Genomic DNA, 14306 nt, shown 5'->3' on the forward strand with positions numbered 1-14306 from the left:
TATCATTGGAGTTGTCAACTTGATACAAGCCGACATTCTTCCTTCCACCTAGATTTTTACCATTTTTAGAAGACAAAGATCTACGCATGGAATTTTCACTCATACTTTCATACAATTGCCACACATCATTTTCATACTTATCAAGATAGGAACCACCCATAGATGCATCAACCATACCCTTGTGATTGTCCGGTAAACTTTTAAAGAAATATTGAACTAATTGCCACTTTGGTATGTCATGATGTGGGCACTTCCTAAGCAAGTCGTTGAATCTTTCCCATGCCTCATGAAACATTTCCCCATCCCCTTGAGAAAATTCACGAATGAAAGTTCTCATGCCATTGGTCTTTGATACCGGGTAGTACTTCTTCAAGAATTCTTGTTGCAATTCTGCCCAAGAAGTTATCGAAAAAGGCCTAAGATTGTTAAACCAATATTTTGTCTTGTCTTTAAGGGTAAAAGGAAAAAGTTTGAGTCTTAACACTTCTTCTCGCATGTCCGTGTATTTCACGGTGGAACACACTTTAAGAAACTCATCCAAATGCTTATAGGGTTCTTCACTTGGAAGTCCATGACAATTAGGAAACATTTGAATGGTTTGTGGTTTGATTTTATAGTGATGTTCTCTAAATGGAGGCAATTGAATGCAAATAGGTGCATTATATTCATTAGGCACATAATGGTCTCTTAAAGTAAGAGGGGGATTTACAACCGGTGGTGCTACTCGAATACCGTGGTTAGCTTGAACCATAGGAGGTTGTGGAGTAAAGATTGGTTGAGGCATTTCCAATGGAATTTGGCCTTGTTGTTGTGGTGGAATGAATGGTCTAGGAATGTCTAATGGTACTTGGATGTTTTCATGATGCACATTAGGGTGGAGGATGCCTTGTTGGTCTATGTAACCAAGGTCCTCCACATGGTCATTATTTTGCTCCTCCATTGATGAAATGGAGTGGTGAGAACTACCACTTCCCCTAAGATTACGAACAACCGATTCAAGATGAAAATTAAGAGGGACAAGAGTATGATTTAATGACCTACGACCATGCATGCACTAGCAAATACAATAACAAGAAATAAGCAAGAAACAAACACTTCGCCCCCTTAACAAATCAACAAATCTTCACATACAATGATCCTTTACTCCCATGCTTGAACAATATGCAAAAAAAAGTAAATTGCCTCCGTATAGGCTCATAATCTATTTAAGAAATGAAAAACAAGCCTCCACGCGGGCCGACGATTTAACTAGAGATTGAGTTTAGGAAGAGCTCACAAAGGGTCCTTAAGCATTTCAATATAACTTTCAACTTTCTAGCCTTACTTTGCTTTGCAATTTTTTAGATTTTTAGTCATTTTGCCTTGCTTAGCTCCTTGCTTTGAATTCTCCTTTGCTCAACTTCCTTCACTCAATGCACCTAGTCAATCAAGAACAAACACAATAAGTAACTAAGAAGAAAATAAAGAAAATACACGATCAAAAGAGTACTAATTCCTATTTGTTTCCAAAACACGGCATTGCCAATTAAATTCCCGGCAATGGCGCCAAAAACTTGGTGGTCGTCAGATCAAGTTTGCAAAAAGATGAACTAAGAGTGTAAGTGTGCAATGTGGCCAAGTTTTAAATTTGTAAAAGCCACTACTACCTTTAACTAAAAATATAGCTAGGGTGAGTAGGGATCGTCCCAAGGGATTATGGGTGCCTTTGCAATGGAAACAATATATATGGTTAGTAGGTCGAGTGATCAAAAATTGATTGGATTGATTGATTAAGCTATTATGCAAATGAAATTAAAGTAAACAAAATTCAATGATTAATAAAGTAGAGAAAGATATAGAGGGGAGGATTTGGGCTACTAGAGCTCACCACTAAGCTTGACTTCATTAGACACTAGCAATTGTATATTATTGGGGAAATTAACTTGTAACTTGTGTGCGTGTGTAACATTAATTGAAGCTAGGCATGGATGGAAAATAAGCATAGATTGTCAAGCCAAATCAAATGGAAAGCACAACCTATCAAATGAGACCAAAATCCATTCAATGTAACCATAATTTATGCACACACAACTATCTAGAAACATACACCTAATGCATTCATAAGTATGGAATACCAAAGAACAAGAGTAGATTGTCCACCTATCTATGAATTTAAAACAACTACACTACATCTACACTAAAGACATGAAATTAAACTAAGTAAGTTAAAGGTGTGATACAATCCATCAAGAAACAAATGTAAACCATTAAATAAATTGCAAGAGTGTTCAATTAAGCTCTATGTTTTGACCATCTCTAGATTAACTTCATCTATATACATAGACATGCATAAATTCCACTAAATCTAGAGAAAAGCACATGAATCATCCATTCTAGCATACATAGATATATGGTTAGAAGTAGATAATTAATTGAAAGCATCAATACAAATCAAGTAGAAACCACAAGATATATATATAAATCCAAGATCAAAACATTGTTACAAATAAATCCCCAAAAATATACAAAGAACTAAGTCTAGGAAGCAAACTTAGGGGCTACTCTAGACCCAAGTAGATGTCTAGCCACTCATTGAAGTAGTCATCCAACCCTCAAGGGCTGTCTCCATGGTAAGAATGACCTCCTTCTTGATGGAAACCCTAGAAGAATGGAAGAACTCCCAAAATGTGTAAAGCTCTCTAATCTCTAACCTCCTCTCCAAGATAAGAAAAATACAAGTTATGTTGAATGTTACAAGTTATGTTGAATATTACAAGTTATGATGTAAAAATGGCTCAAAATCCTTATATAGGTAGGTCAAGTGTCACACCCAATGGTCTAGGCTCGTACACCAAATTCCCTCCAATGATTGCACCATGAGCCAACTTTTAATGAGCTGGAATCTATTTTTTTTGGGACTTGAGGAGGTTCGATTGATCGAACTGTGTTAAGATCGATTAAACTTGGCTGAGATCCATTGAATACTGCAGAGATCGATTATCCTTGGCAGCACCTTTTTGAATAAAGACAAATCTCTGATATATTTTGGGATATTTTTGGGAAGAAGACAAAAGTGGTAGGTGGGTGGTAGGTGTGGATAAGATCGAATCATTTCGATCGATCTAGGAAATGTTGGATCGATCGAACTTATTGGATTCTTTTGGATAAGGACAAGGGCTTGGATCCATCTTGAACTGTTTAGATCTATGAACTTTCGATCGATCGAAGAAATGCTGAGATCGATCGAACATGCTGAATTCCTATACTTTGCTTCATTTAGCTTCCACTGTGCTCCTTTCTTCCATTCAGCTTGAGTTAACTTCTTTAATGCTCTTATTTGGCTGAATTGACTTATTTTTGGGATAAGCACCTGAAAAGGGTAATAACACGAAATTAGTCTAAAACAGGAAAGTAAGATAGATAAATGTCCTAGAATACTCAAGCTTAAGGGGTTTAAATGTGCACTTTTCAGCACTCATCATCATGCCCTAAGTTCGCAACTATCATGGCATGTGAAATGTCAAGAATTTATAGTATGCATTTACATAGACTACGAACTAGGATATATATATAGCACATAGAATCCATTGATGCAAAAATACCACTAGTGTAAGATTAATGATTTAATGATTTGTTTAACAACACTTGAATAATTAAATCATTCTAATGCAAGGGTACAAGTTTATCAATTACATTAATGAAGCTAAGTTGCAACAAGTCAAGATACATGATAAAAAGACAAAAGCCCCATGAAATACAAGTCTAACTCATTAGAACACTAACTAGAAATTAATTAACCTAATTAATTAATTTCTCTAGAAATCATAGTTGTCCAAAAATTCTCAAAATAATATATGTGAAAGTATATGGCATGCACATCAAGAATGTCAAGTCGGAAATCTAGTGGAGTGAATAGTGCACTTGGAATAAATTAATTAATCAAATTAATTACTTGTCTCTAGGTTTTAAAACACCTCCGATTACTCTCAAATTCACTTATGTTGAAGAGCATGCTAAGGCCTAATATAATATGACATCACACATTGATTTCAAGCTAGATAAGGCCATATGAATTAAATTTCATTCTAGAAAAATATTAAATAAAAACTTCAATACTTGTCCAAATGCTCTCAAGTTAATATATGTCAATTAACATGTCAAGAGGTAATATTCTATCATGCCACATGTTTAAACCAAGCTACAACCAACTGGGAAAATCAAATCTCATACTAGAAAAATAAATAATAAAATCTCAAGATTTAATTCAAAGACATGTAAATGAGTTAAATAAGCATCAATAGCATGCAATACATCAAGAATATAAATTATAACACCCCTTACCTCCATTTGAGATGAAATCTCAAATCCCCATCGAAAGAAAAATGCTCTGAATCCTACGATACTCCTAAGTTATGTCGGGGACAACGAGAGGAACATTAAACACCAAGGAGGTACCATAAAAATCCAAACTTGAACTTGAAACCTGAACTCAAAAATGGTCTGAAATGGGTTCTAATAAGGGGGAAAGGTAGAACACGACGAGGCCTACGATAAATGTTAAGGCCGAAGATTTTCTACCAAGGAAATCAAGTGGAGGAGAAGAAAGAGTGAAGGCAGCCCCTTGGGCTCCCATGGCTGCCGGGCAAGAGGGGTAAGAAGATTGTGGAAAAGTGACTTTTCACTTTAAGACATTCTATTTATAGGAAAACCCTAAAAGTGCCCCGAACGGGTCCTGCCGGGTCCAGAAAAGTAGAATTTCAGCAAACGCACTCAAACGGCAAAACTCCATGAACAAAAAAGAACTGAAATGAGAAAATATGTACAACAGAAGAAAAAGCGTCAAAAATCGAGTCCCAAGCAGAGAGATATGCCATAAAACAAATTCGGCGGCAACCGGGGTCAGAAATCCCTAAAATTGGGGAAAACAATCGAGAGGAAATTGTAAGAGTACATGACTCGATGAAATGTGAAAATGAATCCCGTATGAGGATCCAGGCTCAAAACAAGATATTTTGCAATAACTTTCGTTAATTGCACAATGGCCCCTATAAAAAGGGTTAACTACAAAACTGCCCAGAATGAAAATATGTTCCAAAAGATATTTTGTTAAAAACTCCTGAAATAAAATATCTTCAAAAGATATTTATGAAAAACACCCTAAGAAAAGAAAAATATTCTGAAGAACTGTGCATCTATGCCTCTATGGACACTAGGAGCGACCAGAGTACTTTTCCGCAAAAGTAAAGATATGTACTTTGTGGAAACCATATAGAATGAAGATAAGTGAAGTCAGAAATCAACTCCGAGCATGAAAAGTGAGGTTGTGTCAAGAAGTGACCAACGGGGAAAAGACAGAATAGGGAAAATGACGAAAAATGAATAGCGCCCGAAAAGTAAAAATGTGGAAATGACTCGGTCCTCAAAGGAAGTTGTCAATCCAAACGAAAGAGTCTTAAAAACCACTTCCGAGCAGTTGAGATGACACTAAGTGATGAGAAACCAAACTCAGAAATGAAAATTAAATGAAAAAAATTATATCCATAAAATTTGAGAAAAAAGAAAGGGAGGTAAATGACCGGGTCATTACAAAAAGGGCACGATTTGATGTGCTTGATGTTCTTTGCTTTTGGGTTTGGATTTTGAATTTGTGTCTCTGACTTTTGAGTCTCTGGATTTTTGGACTTTTGAATTCTGAATTTGTGTCTGTCTCAATTTCTGGACCCTCTAGATTTCTGAGTCTCTCAATTTCTAGACCTTTGAATTCTAAATTTTTGTATTTGAATTTCTGAACTCTCTGGATTTCTGAGCCTCTGAATTTTTGAATTTGTGTCCCCTTCCTTTTTCCTTCAAGCCTCTATTTATAAGCTTCTTGGATAAATAGGATGATGACACGTGTCATTTCCTGATAAGTATAAAATCATAACTGGGCCGGGCCGATTATATTATGATAATTATCCTTCAAAATAATTATTCCAAATATATTTTATTAGGAATAATTATCTTTATTTAATCATCTGGGTTGGGCTAATTAAATAATTTAAGTGGACCACTTGGGCCAGTTAAATAACTTAATTAAACATTAAACCCATATTTAATGGGTCAATTTGTCAAAACCAAAGCCCACTAAAATTTTAATTTCTACAATACTGTTGTCTTCAAATTTATTGCTTATCTTCATTTTCTAAGTTACTTTTTTTAAAATTTAATAATCATATTTTGCATACGTGTTACTTAAATACTGTGTACTTGATCTTTCAAATTTGGTAATATATAACTATTTATCTAATATATGTATAATCTCATTCTGATTATTTTATTTTTTAAATAGAATTCAGCCACAAATCCATAATTACAGATTTTACAATTACTATTTTTTTAATGATGAATGACAATAATTTATGCTAAATATTTTCAAAGAAAATAAAATATTACAAACCTCTGGACCATCTATTAAACATACTCCTCCATTAGAGCTATTAGTTTCTTTTCTTTATATAATTAAACTAGTTTTTCTGACATAATTATAACTCCCATATAATTTGGGTGTCAAAAAAAAAAAAAAAAAAAAAAAAAAAAAAAAAAAAAAAAAAAAACAAAAAAAACTGATAAAAATGTAAAATAAAACATTCGATTGAGTTTCTTCAATAGTGCATTTGAAATAGTCCACGAATATTATAAATAATAGAAAATAAGATTATGAATTTATAATTAATGGACTTTCTTAATAAGTCTATTTTCCTCTCTTTATCTATCACTGTTCCTTACTTCGTTAAGGTTCTTTATTCATCAGAAAGGTTGATCCAAGGATATGTGCTTTCTATGTGATGGCTTCTCTATACGCTCATCTCTGATGCTCTAATGGGTTGTGATGAATCATGAGGGGGTTGAATTGGTTCTTTTATTAACTTCTTCTATAGCTTGATCAATTAAATGGATACAATATAGATAGGCTAATGACAATTTGTTAAGTCTTTCAAGTAATCATAAGTACATGGTTCAGTTACAAGGAAAATCCTTCTTAATTAGGGAAAAAAATCTTGGTTCTTGGCCTCAGTTAATAATGTCTCCACTAGTTTTATGCAAATAGTTACACACTCATCTGTCTCACACTCTACACACACTCTTGTACAAGTTGAAACACTAGTTTTCGCAGCCTCTACACACACACTAGCACCCCTAAGTTCACACTACACTCCCTATGTCCACATCACCCTTGTTTGGACACAATGAGCACTCTCAGCTCATAAACAATACATATAAAAGGTTACAACCATCAATACTCAATTTGTAATACAAGATAAGATTAAAAAACCAGCTGTTAAGTGCTGAAATATGCACATTTCCATAATCTTGAGTATATTAGAACCTTATTCTATCTTTATTTTCCCGTTTTAGTCTTATTTTATGTTTTTCCCCTTTTTAGGTGCATAAGGTTGAAATGAGCTAACTTTGATCTTTTGGAACCTTGGGAAAGTTAACCAAAGTCTTGGGGAAAAGATGGAGCAAAGAGGAGGCTGAAGCTGAAAATTTCCGTTGGATCAATCGAGCCAAGCCATGATCGATCTCACCAGATCGATCTAGCCAAAACCATAGAAGGATTGAAGGCCTTGTTCTTATCCAAATAAATGCCATTATCCTTATCCAAATAAATATCTCCCATCATTTGTGATTGATCCAACCATCCCATGATCGATCGAAGACTTTGTTCTTATCTTCATAAATATCTCGAGCTTTGTCCTTATCCACATAAATATCTTCCACCTACCTGTGATCGATCGAAGCATTCTCATGATCTGATGCGACCCGTGCGTGTGCATAAAAATGTGTTACTTTGAAGAAATTTAGAAATGTGCTAAATGGGCATCAACTTTTAATATTTATAAAAGCCACTTAACACTAATACAATGAATTATAGTGAGAATGGATCGTCCCAAGAGATTGAACATGTGTTAGAATCAAATTGAATTTTAGTGCTAATGAGATTCTAAAGAGAGTTGGTTTGGTTTGATTAAACTGCAATTAAACTTAAAACATGCAATGTAAATTCAACTAAAATAAGTAGAGTTTTAGAGTTAGGAGAGGAGTTTTAGGATGTAGGAATCACCACTAAGCTCATTCACTAAACCAAAAGCCTTCATCTAATTGGGGAAAAATTATGTTATAACAAAATGTGGGTACTAATTGCAATAATGAGCATGGATATCAAATTCAAGCATGAATTGTCTACCAAACTATAAGCATGAATTAAGTTGTAGTGCAATTCATCAAGTCTAAGTATAAACCATCTAATTAATCAGCAATTGTAGCACACATCTAGTGAATAATACAATTTGCAACAAATATGCATGGATTACCAAATTCAAGCATGGATTGTCTACCTAACTATAATTAAAATGTAATTAAACTACAATTAAGCTAGAGGTGTAGTGCAATCTATCAAGCATAAGCATAATCTATCAAATTAATTAACAAATCCATCTAATAAAAATCATGCATAGCCATCACTAAATCCAAATGACAAAGGTATCTAGTGTAGAGACATAATCCTCAATTAATCACACATAGACATGCAACCAATTTAGAGAATTAATAGGAAAAATTTAGCCATAGAAATCATAGGAAACACCAAGATTTATATATACACAAGGCTGTAGCATCCATTACAATAATAAATTCCCTAAAAAGATAAAGACAAGGGTTTAGATTATAAGCTTAGGGTTCATCCAAGCCCTAAGGAGAAGTCTAGCCACTCATTGAGGAGGTGGATGTGGTCATGGAACCCTCAAGGGCAATCCCCAAACATGGCTTCATCTTCTTCCTTTTGATCTTCTTGCTTGAACCCCTAGAGATCTAGAGATGTTCTTACCTTTTTTCCCTAAAACCCTAATTTTAGAGAGAGAAACTATGTAATAAAAAAATCTATCTAATGAAATATTAGCTCCCCTTTACAAAATGGTTCAATTCCCTTTTTATATAAGCCCCTTTTGAGCCCAAATCAGGTCAGAAATAAGCCCCAAAATAATTCAATCCCATAGCCATTTGGTAGGTGAAGATCAGGCGAAATCGGGAAAAAAAATAGCTCGCTGCCAGCACAGTTACGATCGATCGCAGAAATTTACAATCAATCGTAAGTTCCCTACGATCGATCGTGCTGACGTGGCCTTCTTATCTTGACAACTGGATGCCTTATTTGATGAGCTGACGCTGATAAGGACTGCAATCGTTCGTGAATTCCTTGCGATTGATCGTAATGATTGTATGGCAGACTTATTCGATTGCTGACGTGGCACGATCGATGATATGGTCTTGTGATCGATCGTAAGGAATTCACGATCGATCGTAGGCCCTTTTGGCAGATTTTCTGAACTTTTCTAAATTTTTCTCGGTCCATTTACTTGACTCCAAAAAGGCTTTAATGAACTGTTTTTAGCCCGTTTGAACCTTATTGAACTGAAATTGAGAAAAACACAAATTAGGACTGAAACGGGAAAATAAAGATAGATGCAAGGTCTAAAATACCTTAATTTAGGGCTGAAATGTGTAATATTTCAGCACTTATCATGATCGATCGAACTTACCTCAAAATCTATGAAAAACAGAATTGAAGCCTTAATTCAAAGGGGCTCGTGGTGTAATAATTTGGGATCCTAGTGCACGAGGTCTAACTAATTTGAGGTCATTAAAGCCACATATATAAAGGAATTAGCCCATTTTGGCAAAGAAAGTTGGGCATTTGGCAAGGATTAGAATTAGATTAGGATATTTTGGGACATTCTCTCGCTACAGTCATACACACACTCTCTCTAGGGTTTTAACCAAGGAAGAAGAAGAAGACGAATATGAGCTAAAGTTTGGAGATGGATTATGAACCTACCTTGATGACATCTACCTTCTCCATAAGTTTCTAGTTCTTCACTTAGGGCTTGGATGAGCCCTAAGCTTGCGTAATTAAACTATGTCTTTCAATTTTGGGGATTATTAATTGTAATTAGTGCTATGATCTTGTGAATTCAAACTTGGTTGTTGATGATCGTTGAAAAGTGCGCATTTAAACCCCTTAAGCTTAGGTATTCTAGAACCTTTATCTATCTTATTTTCCCACTTTGTATTGATTTCATGTTATTTCCATTTTTAGGTACTTATCCTTAAAATAAGCAAACTCAGCCAAATAAGAGCAGAAATGAAGCAATTCTGGGATGAATCAAATGGTGGAATTTCAGCAACTTCAATCAATCTCAAGAAAAGTTCGATCGATCCAACTTTCATCGATCTTAGCACTTCAAGATAGATCTGAGTAATGTTTGTCCCTATTCAAAGATCTCAAAGTTCGATCGATCCAACTTGATTCTCTGATCGATCGAACTTTCTTGTCCTTATCTACATGCTAGATCTTATCCAGCTGTACCACCCTACCAACCACTTTTGTCCTTTTCCCAAAAATATCTTCAAAATATCTCAGATTTATTTTTATCCAAAAGGCGCCGCCATAGAGGATCGATCCAGCTTCAATTCGATAGATCTCAGCCATGTTCGATCAATCTCACCACAAGTTCGATCTATCGAACTTCCCAAATCCTGAGAAAATCCAAATTCCAGCTCATTAAAAGTTGTCTCATATCCAATCATTGGAGGAATATTGGTGTATGAGCCTATATTTGGGGTGATATTTGACCTACCTATATAAGGAATACTAGCCACTTTTTGAGAGAGGAGACTAAAGACTTTTGATAAACTTGAGAGGCACAATTTTCATATCTTAGTGAAGAAGAAAAGAAAGGAAGAGACTAGAGACACAAGCTTGGAGTTCTTCTATCAACCAGGAAGATGAGCAATCTCTACCATGGAGTTAGCCCTTGAGGGTTGGAGGACACCATCCATGAGTGGCTAGACATCCTCCTGGGGCTAGAGTTAACCCTAAGCATGCTTTCTACATCTTGATTTATGTATTTTTGAGGGGATTTGTATTGTGATACATGTTTTGACACTTATATATATATAAATCTTATTTATTTAATGATTTGTATGGTTTAATGCTTCCAATTGATCATTTCATTCTATCCATATGGCTATGTATGCTAGAATAGATGTTCATATGTTTGTCTCTATTTCTTGTATTATTGTTGCATGTCTATGTGTATTAATGCTATAGATCTAGAGATTGTTAAGACATAGTGCTTAATGGAATGTTCTTGTGGTTTATTAGATGGTTCATACTCATTTTTTGATCGATTGTACCTCTCCCTTAGTTTAATTAGTTTAATTTCATGTCATTAGCTTAATTGTAGTGTAGTTGTAGTTTAGATGTTAAATGGGAGGACAATCCATGCTTGTTGTTTGATGTTCCATACTTAAAGCAAGTAGCACATATCGCTAACCTTGTGATGTGTTTGGTTGTGAGCTTAAAAAAAGGATTAATGGCTTAATTTGATATGTTGTGCTATCTACCATGTTGCTTAGACAATATATCCTTAATTTGTCAATCCATACTTGTTGAAACAACCATACACACACACTTTGTTACAATACATGTTTTTCCCCTCATCAATCATTCATTAAGGATGTAGAAAAGCTATGTTTAGTGGTGATCTCTAAACCCCAAGATCTCTCTCTTATTTTCTCTCTATTACATTTAATTGCCTACTTTAGTTTAAATTGCATTTTAGTGTAATTCAACCACCAACCAATCTTTTGATCACTCGACCTACTAACCCTAATCTTGATTCCACAACCTAGTACGACCCACCAATCCCTTGGGATGATCCCTACTTGCCTTAGCTATATTTTTAGTGAAAGATAATAGTGGCAATTTCTAAATATAAAACTTGGCCACATTCATCATAGCTCTACACCACTATCTTTTAGTGCACAAACTTTGGGTCGGATTGCGATAAACACCAAGTTTTTGGCGCCGTTGCTGGGGATTGATTGAAGGCAACGTCGTATTTGTGGAATCAATTAGGAATTAGTACTCTTTTGATCATGTCTTTACTTTGTTTTCATTTTCATTTTGATTACTTATTGTGTTGGTTCTTATTTGACTAGGTGCATTGAAAAGAAGGTGAGCCTAGGAGCATCCAAGTAAAGGAGCTAAGCAAAAGCAAAGGAAAAAGGCAAAATCAAAAAAATTTGCAAGGCTAAAATTGAAAATTGAATTGAAGTGCTAAATGACCCTTTGTGAGCTCTTTCTTGACTCAATCTCTTGTTAAATCGTTGGCCCGCGTAGAGGCTTATATTTCAATTCTTAGATAAATCGTGAGCCCACGTGGAGGCAACTTACTTTTCTTTGCATATTGTTGATAGCATGGGAGTATGGGATCATTGTATGTGGAGGAAGTTTGTTGATTGTTGATTTGTTATGAAGGTGAAGTGTTTGTCATTATTGCTTGTTGTGTTGCATTGTGCATGCATGGTCGTAGATCATTGAAACCCACTCTTATCCCTCAAAATTTTCATCTTGAATCCGTTGTTCGAAACCCTAGGGGAAGAGGAAGTTCTAGTCAATTCATTTCATCAATGGAAGGACATAATGAAGACCATGTGGAGGACCTTGGTCACATAGACCAACAAGGTATCCTCCACCCCAATGTGCATCATGATAACATGCAAGTAGCATTAGGCATGCTGAGGCCATTTGTTCACCCACCACAACAACAAGGCCAAGTTCCATTGGGAATGCCAAGGCCAATCTATGCTCCACCACCTCCCATCATTCAAGGAAATCAAGGTGCCCATATTACACCTCCAATTGCTAATCCTCCCCTTGCTTTAAGAGATCACTATGTGCCTAATAAATACAATGCACCCACATGCATTCAATTGCCACCATTTAGAGCACACCACTATGAGATCAAACCACAAACCATTCAAATGCTTCCTAACTATCATGGACTTCCAAGTGAAGAACCTTACAAGCATTTGGATGAGTTTCTTGAAGTATGTTCCACCATTAGATACACGAACATGCTGGAAGAGGTCTTAAGACTTAAACATTTTTCATTCACCCTTAAAGATAAGGTAAAATATTGGTTTAAAAATCTTAGGCCTTTTTCAATAACTTCTTCAGTAGAAATGCAACAAGAGTTTTTGAAGAAATACTATCCGGTTTCTAAGACCAATGCTATGAGAACTTCAATTCAAGAGTTTTCACACGGGGATGGGGAAATGTTCTATGAGGCATGGGAAAGATTCAATGAATTGCTTAGGAAGTGTCCACATCATGACATGCCCAAATAGCAATTAGTTTAATATTTCTTTGAGAGCTTATCGGACAATTACAAGGGCATGGTTAATGCTTCTATGGGTGGCTCTTACATTGATAGGTATGAGGATGACCTGTGGTGTCTTTATGAGAGCATGAGTGAGAATTCTTTGCATCGAACTTTATCTTCCAAGAATGGTAGGAATTCAATGGAAGGAAGAGTGTTGGTTTACATCAAGTTGACCATTCCAATGAAATAGCTACCGAGATGAAATCCTTATCTCAAAGGTTTGACCAATTCTTGATCAACCAAAACTCGGCAAATCAAGTATCTTCCATCCCTAACCATTTCCATCATGCATCCAATGAGACATGTATGACTTGTTCAAGTGTTTTACATTCTACTTCCAATTGTCCCCATAGACACGTGCAAAGTGAGCATCATGAACAAGTCAATGCAACTTTTATTAATCAAGGGAACAATCCTTATAGCAATCATTATAATCCTAGTTGGAGGAATCACCCGAATTTCTCTTGGAAAAACCAAAGGGAAGGCTTAAACTGTCCCCAAGGTGGTTTCCGAGGGAAATATGTTCCACCTCCAATGTAAAGCCAAGGTTCCCAAGGATATAGACCATTTCAATCACAAGGAAACCAATTTTTTAATTCTCATTTTCCTAATCAACCATCATATTCTTAAGGAAATGCTAGGAGTCCCGCTTTTGAAGAGAAAGTTTTAACCGCTCTAGGCACTCTAGAGGCTAACACTCAATTGCTTCATTCTCATTCTCAATCCATTGCTAAGATAGAAACCCAAGTAGGGCAAATAGCTAGTACTTTGAATGCTAGAGAGAAAGGGAAAATGCCTTTGAATGCCCCACAAAAGTAACAATGTGTTGTGGAGACTCATTCCTCATCGGAAGGCCACACAATAGAGCATGTCAATGCGGTGACAACCTTGAGAAATGGGAAGATTATGGACAACCAAGTGGGTATGTCCAATGAAGAGAGTGAACTGGTGCAACCACAAGTTGACACCCGTCCCGTTTCTCATCCTATTCCTCCTTCATTGCATATGCATGATTTTTCAAATGAGAATACCATGAAAAATGATTTTGAAAAGAAAAAT

At 35.6% G+C, this 14306-nt stretch overlaps 2 pseudogenes; one reads left to right on the forward strand and one right to left on the reverse strand.

Moving 5' to 3' along the window:
• The first annotated feature begins 233 nt into the window (after positions 1-233).
• LOC132272139 (small nucleolar RNA R71) lies at positions 234-331 on the forward strand (annotated as a pseudogene).
• Positions 332-13103: 12772 nt separating this feature from the next.
• On the reverse strand, positions 13104-13202 carry LOC132272027 (small nucleolar RNA R71; annotated as a pseudogene).
• Between the last annotated feature and the right edge of the window lie 1104 nt (positions 13203-14306).

Source organism: Cornus florida, unplaced genomic scaffold, assembly GCF_030987335.1.
Source record: "Cornus florida cultivar Cherokee Brave unplaced genomic scaffold, ASM3098733v1 CherokeeBrave_3.0.0_Hap2_Chr08, whole genome shotgun sequence".
In the NCBI taxonomy this organism is placed as follows: Eukaryota; Viridiplantae; Streptophyta; class Magnoliopsida; order Cornales; family Cornaceae; genus Cornus; species Cornus florida.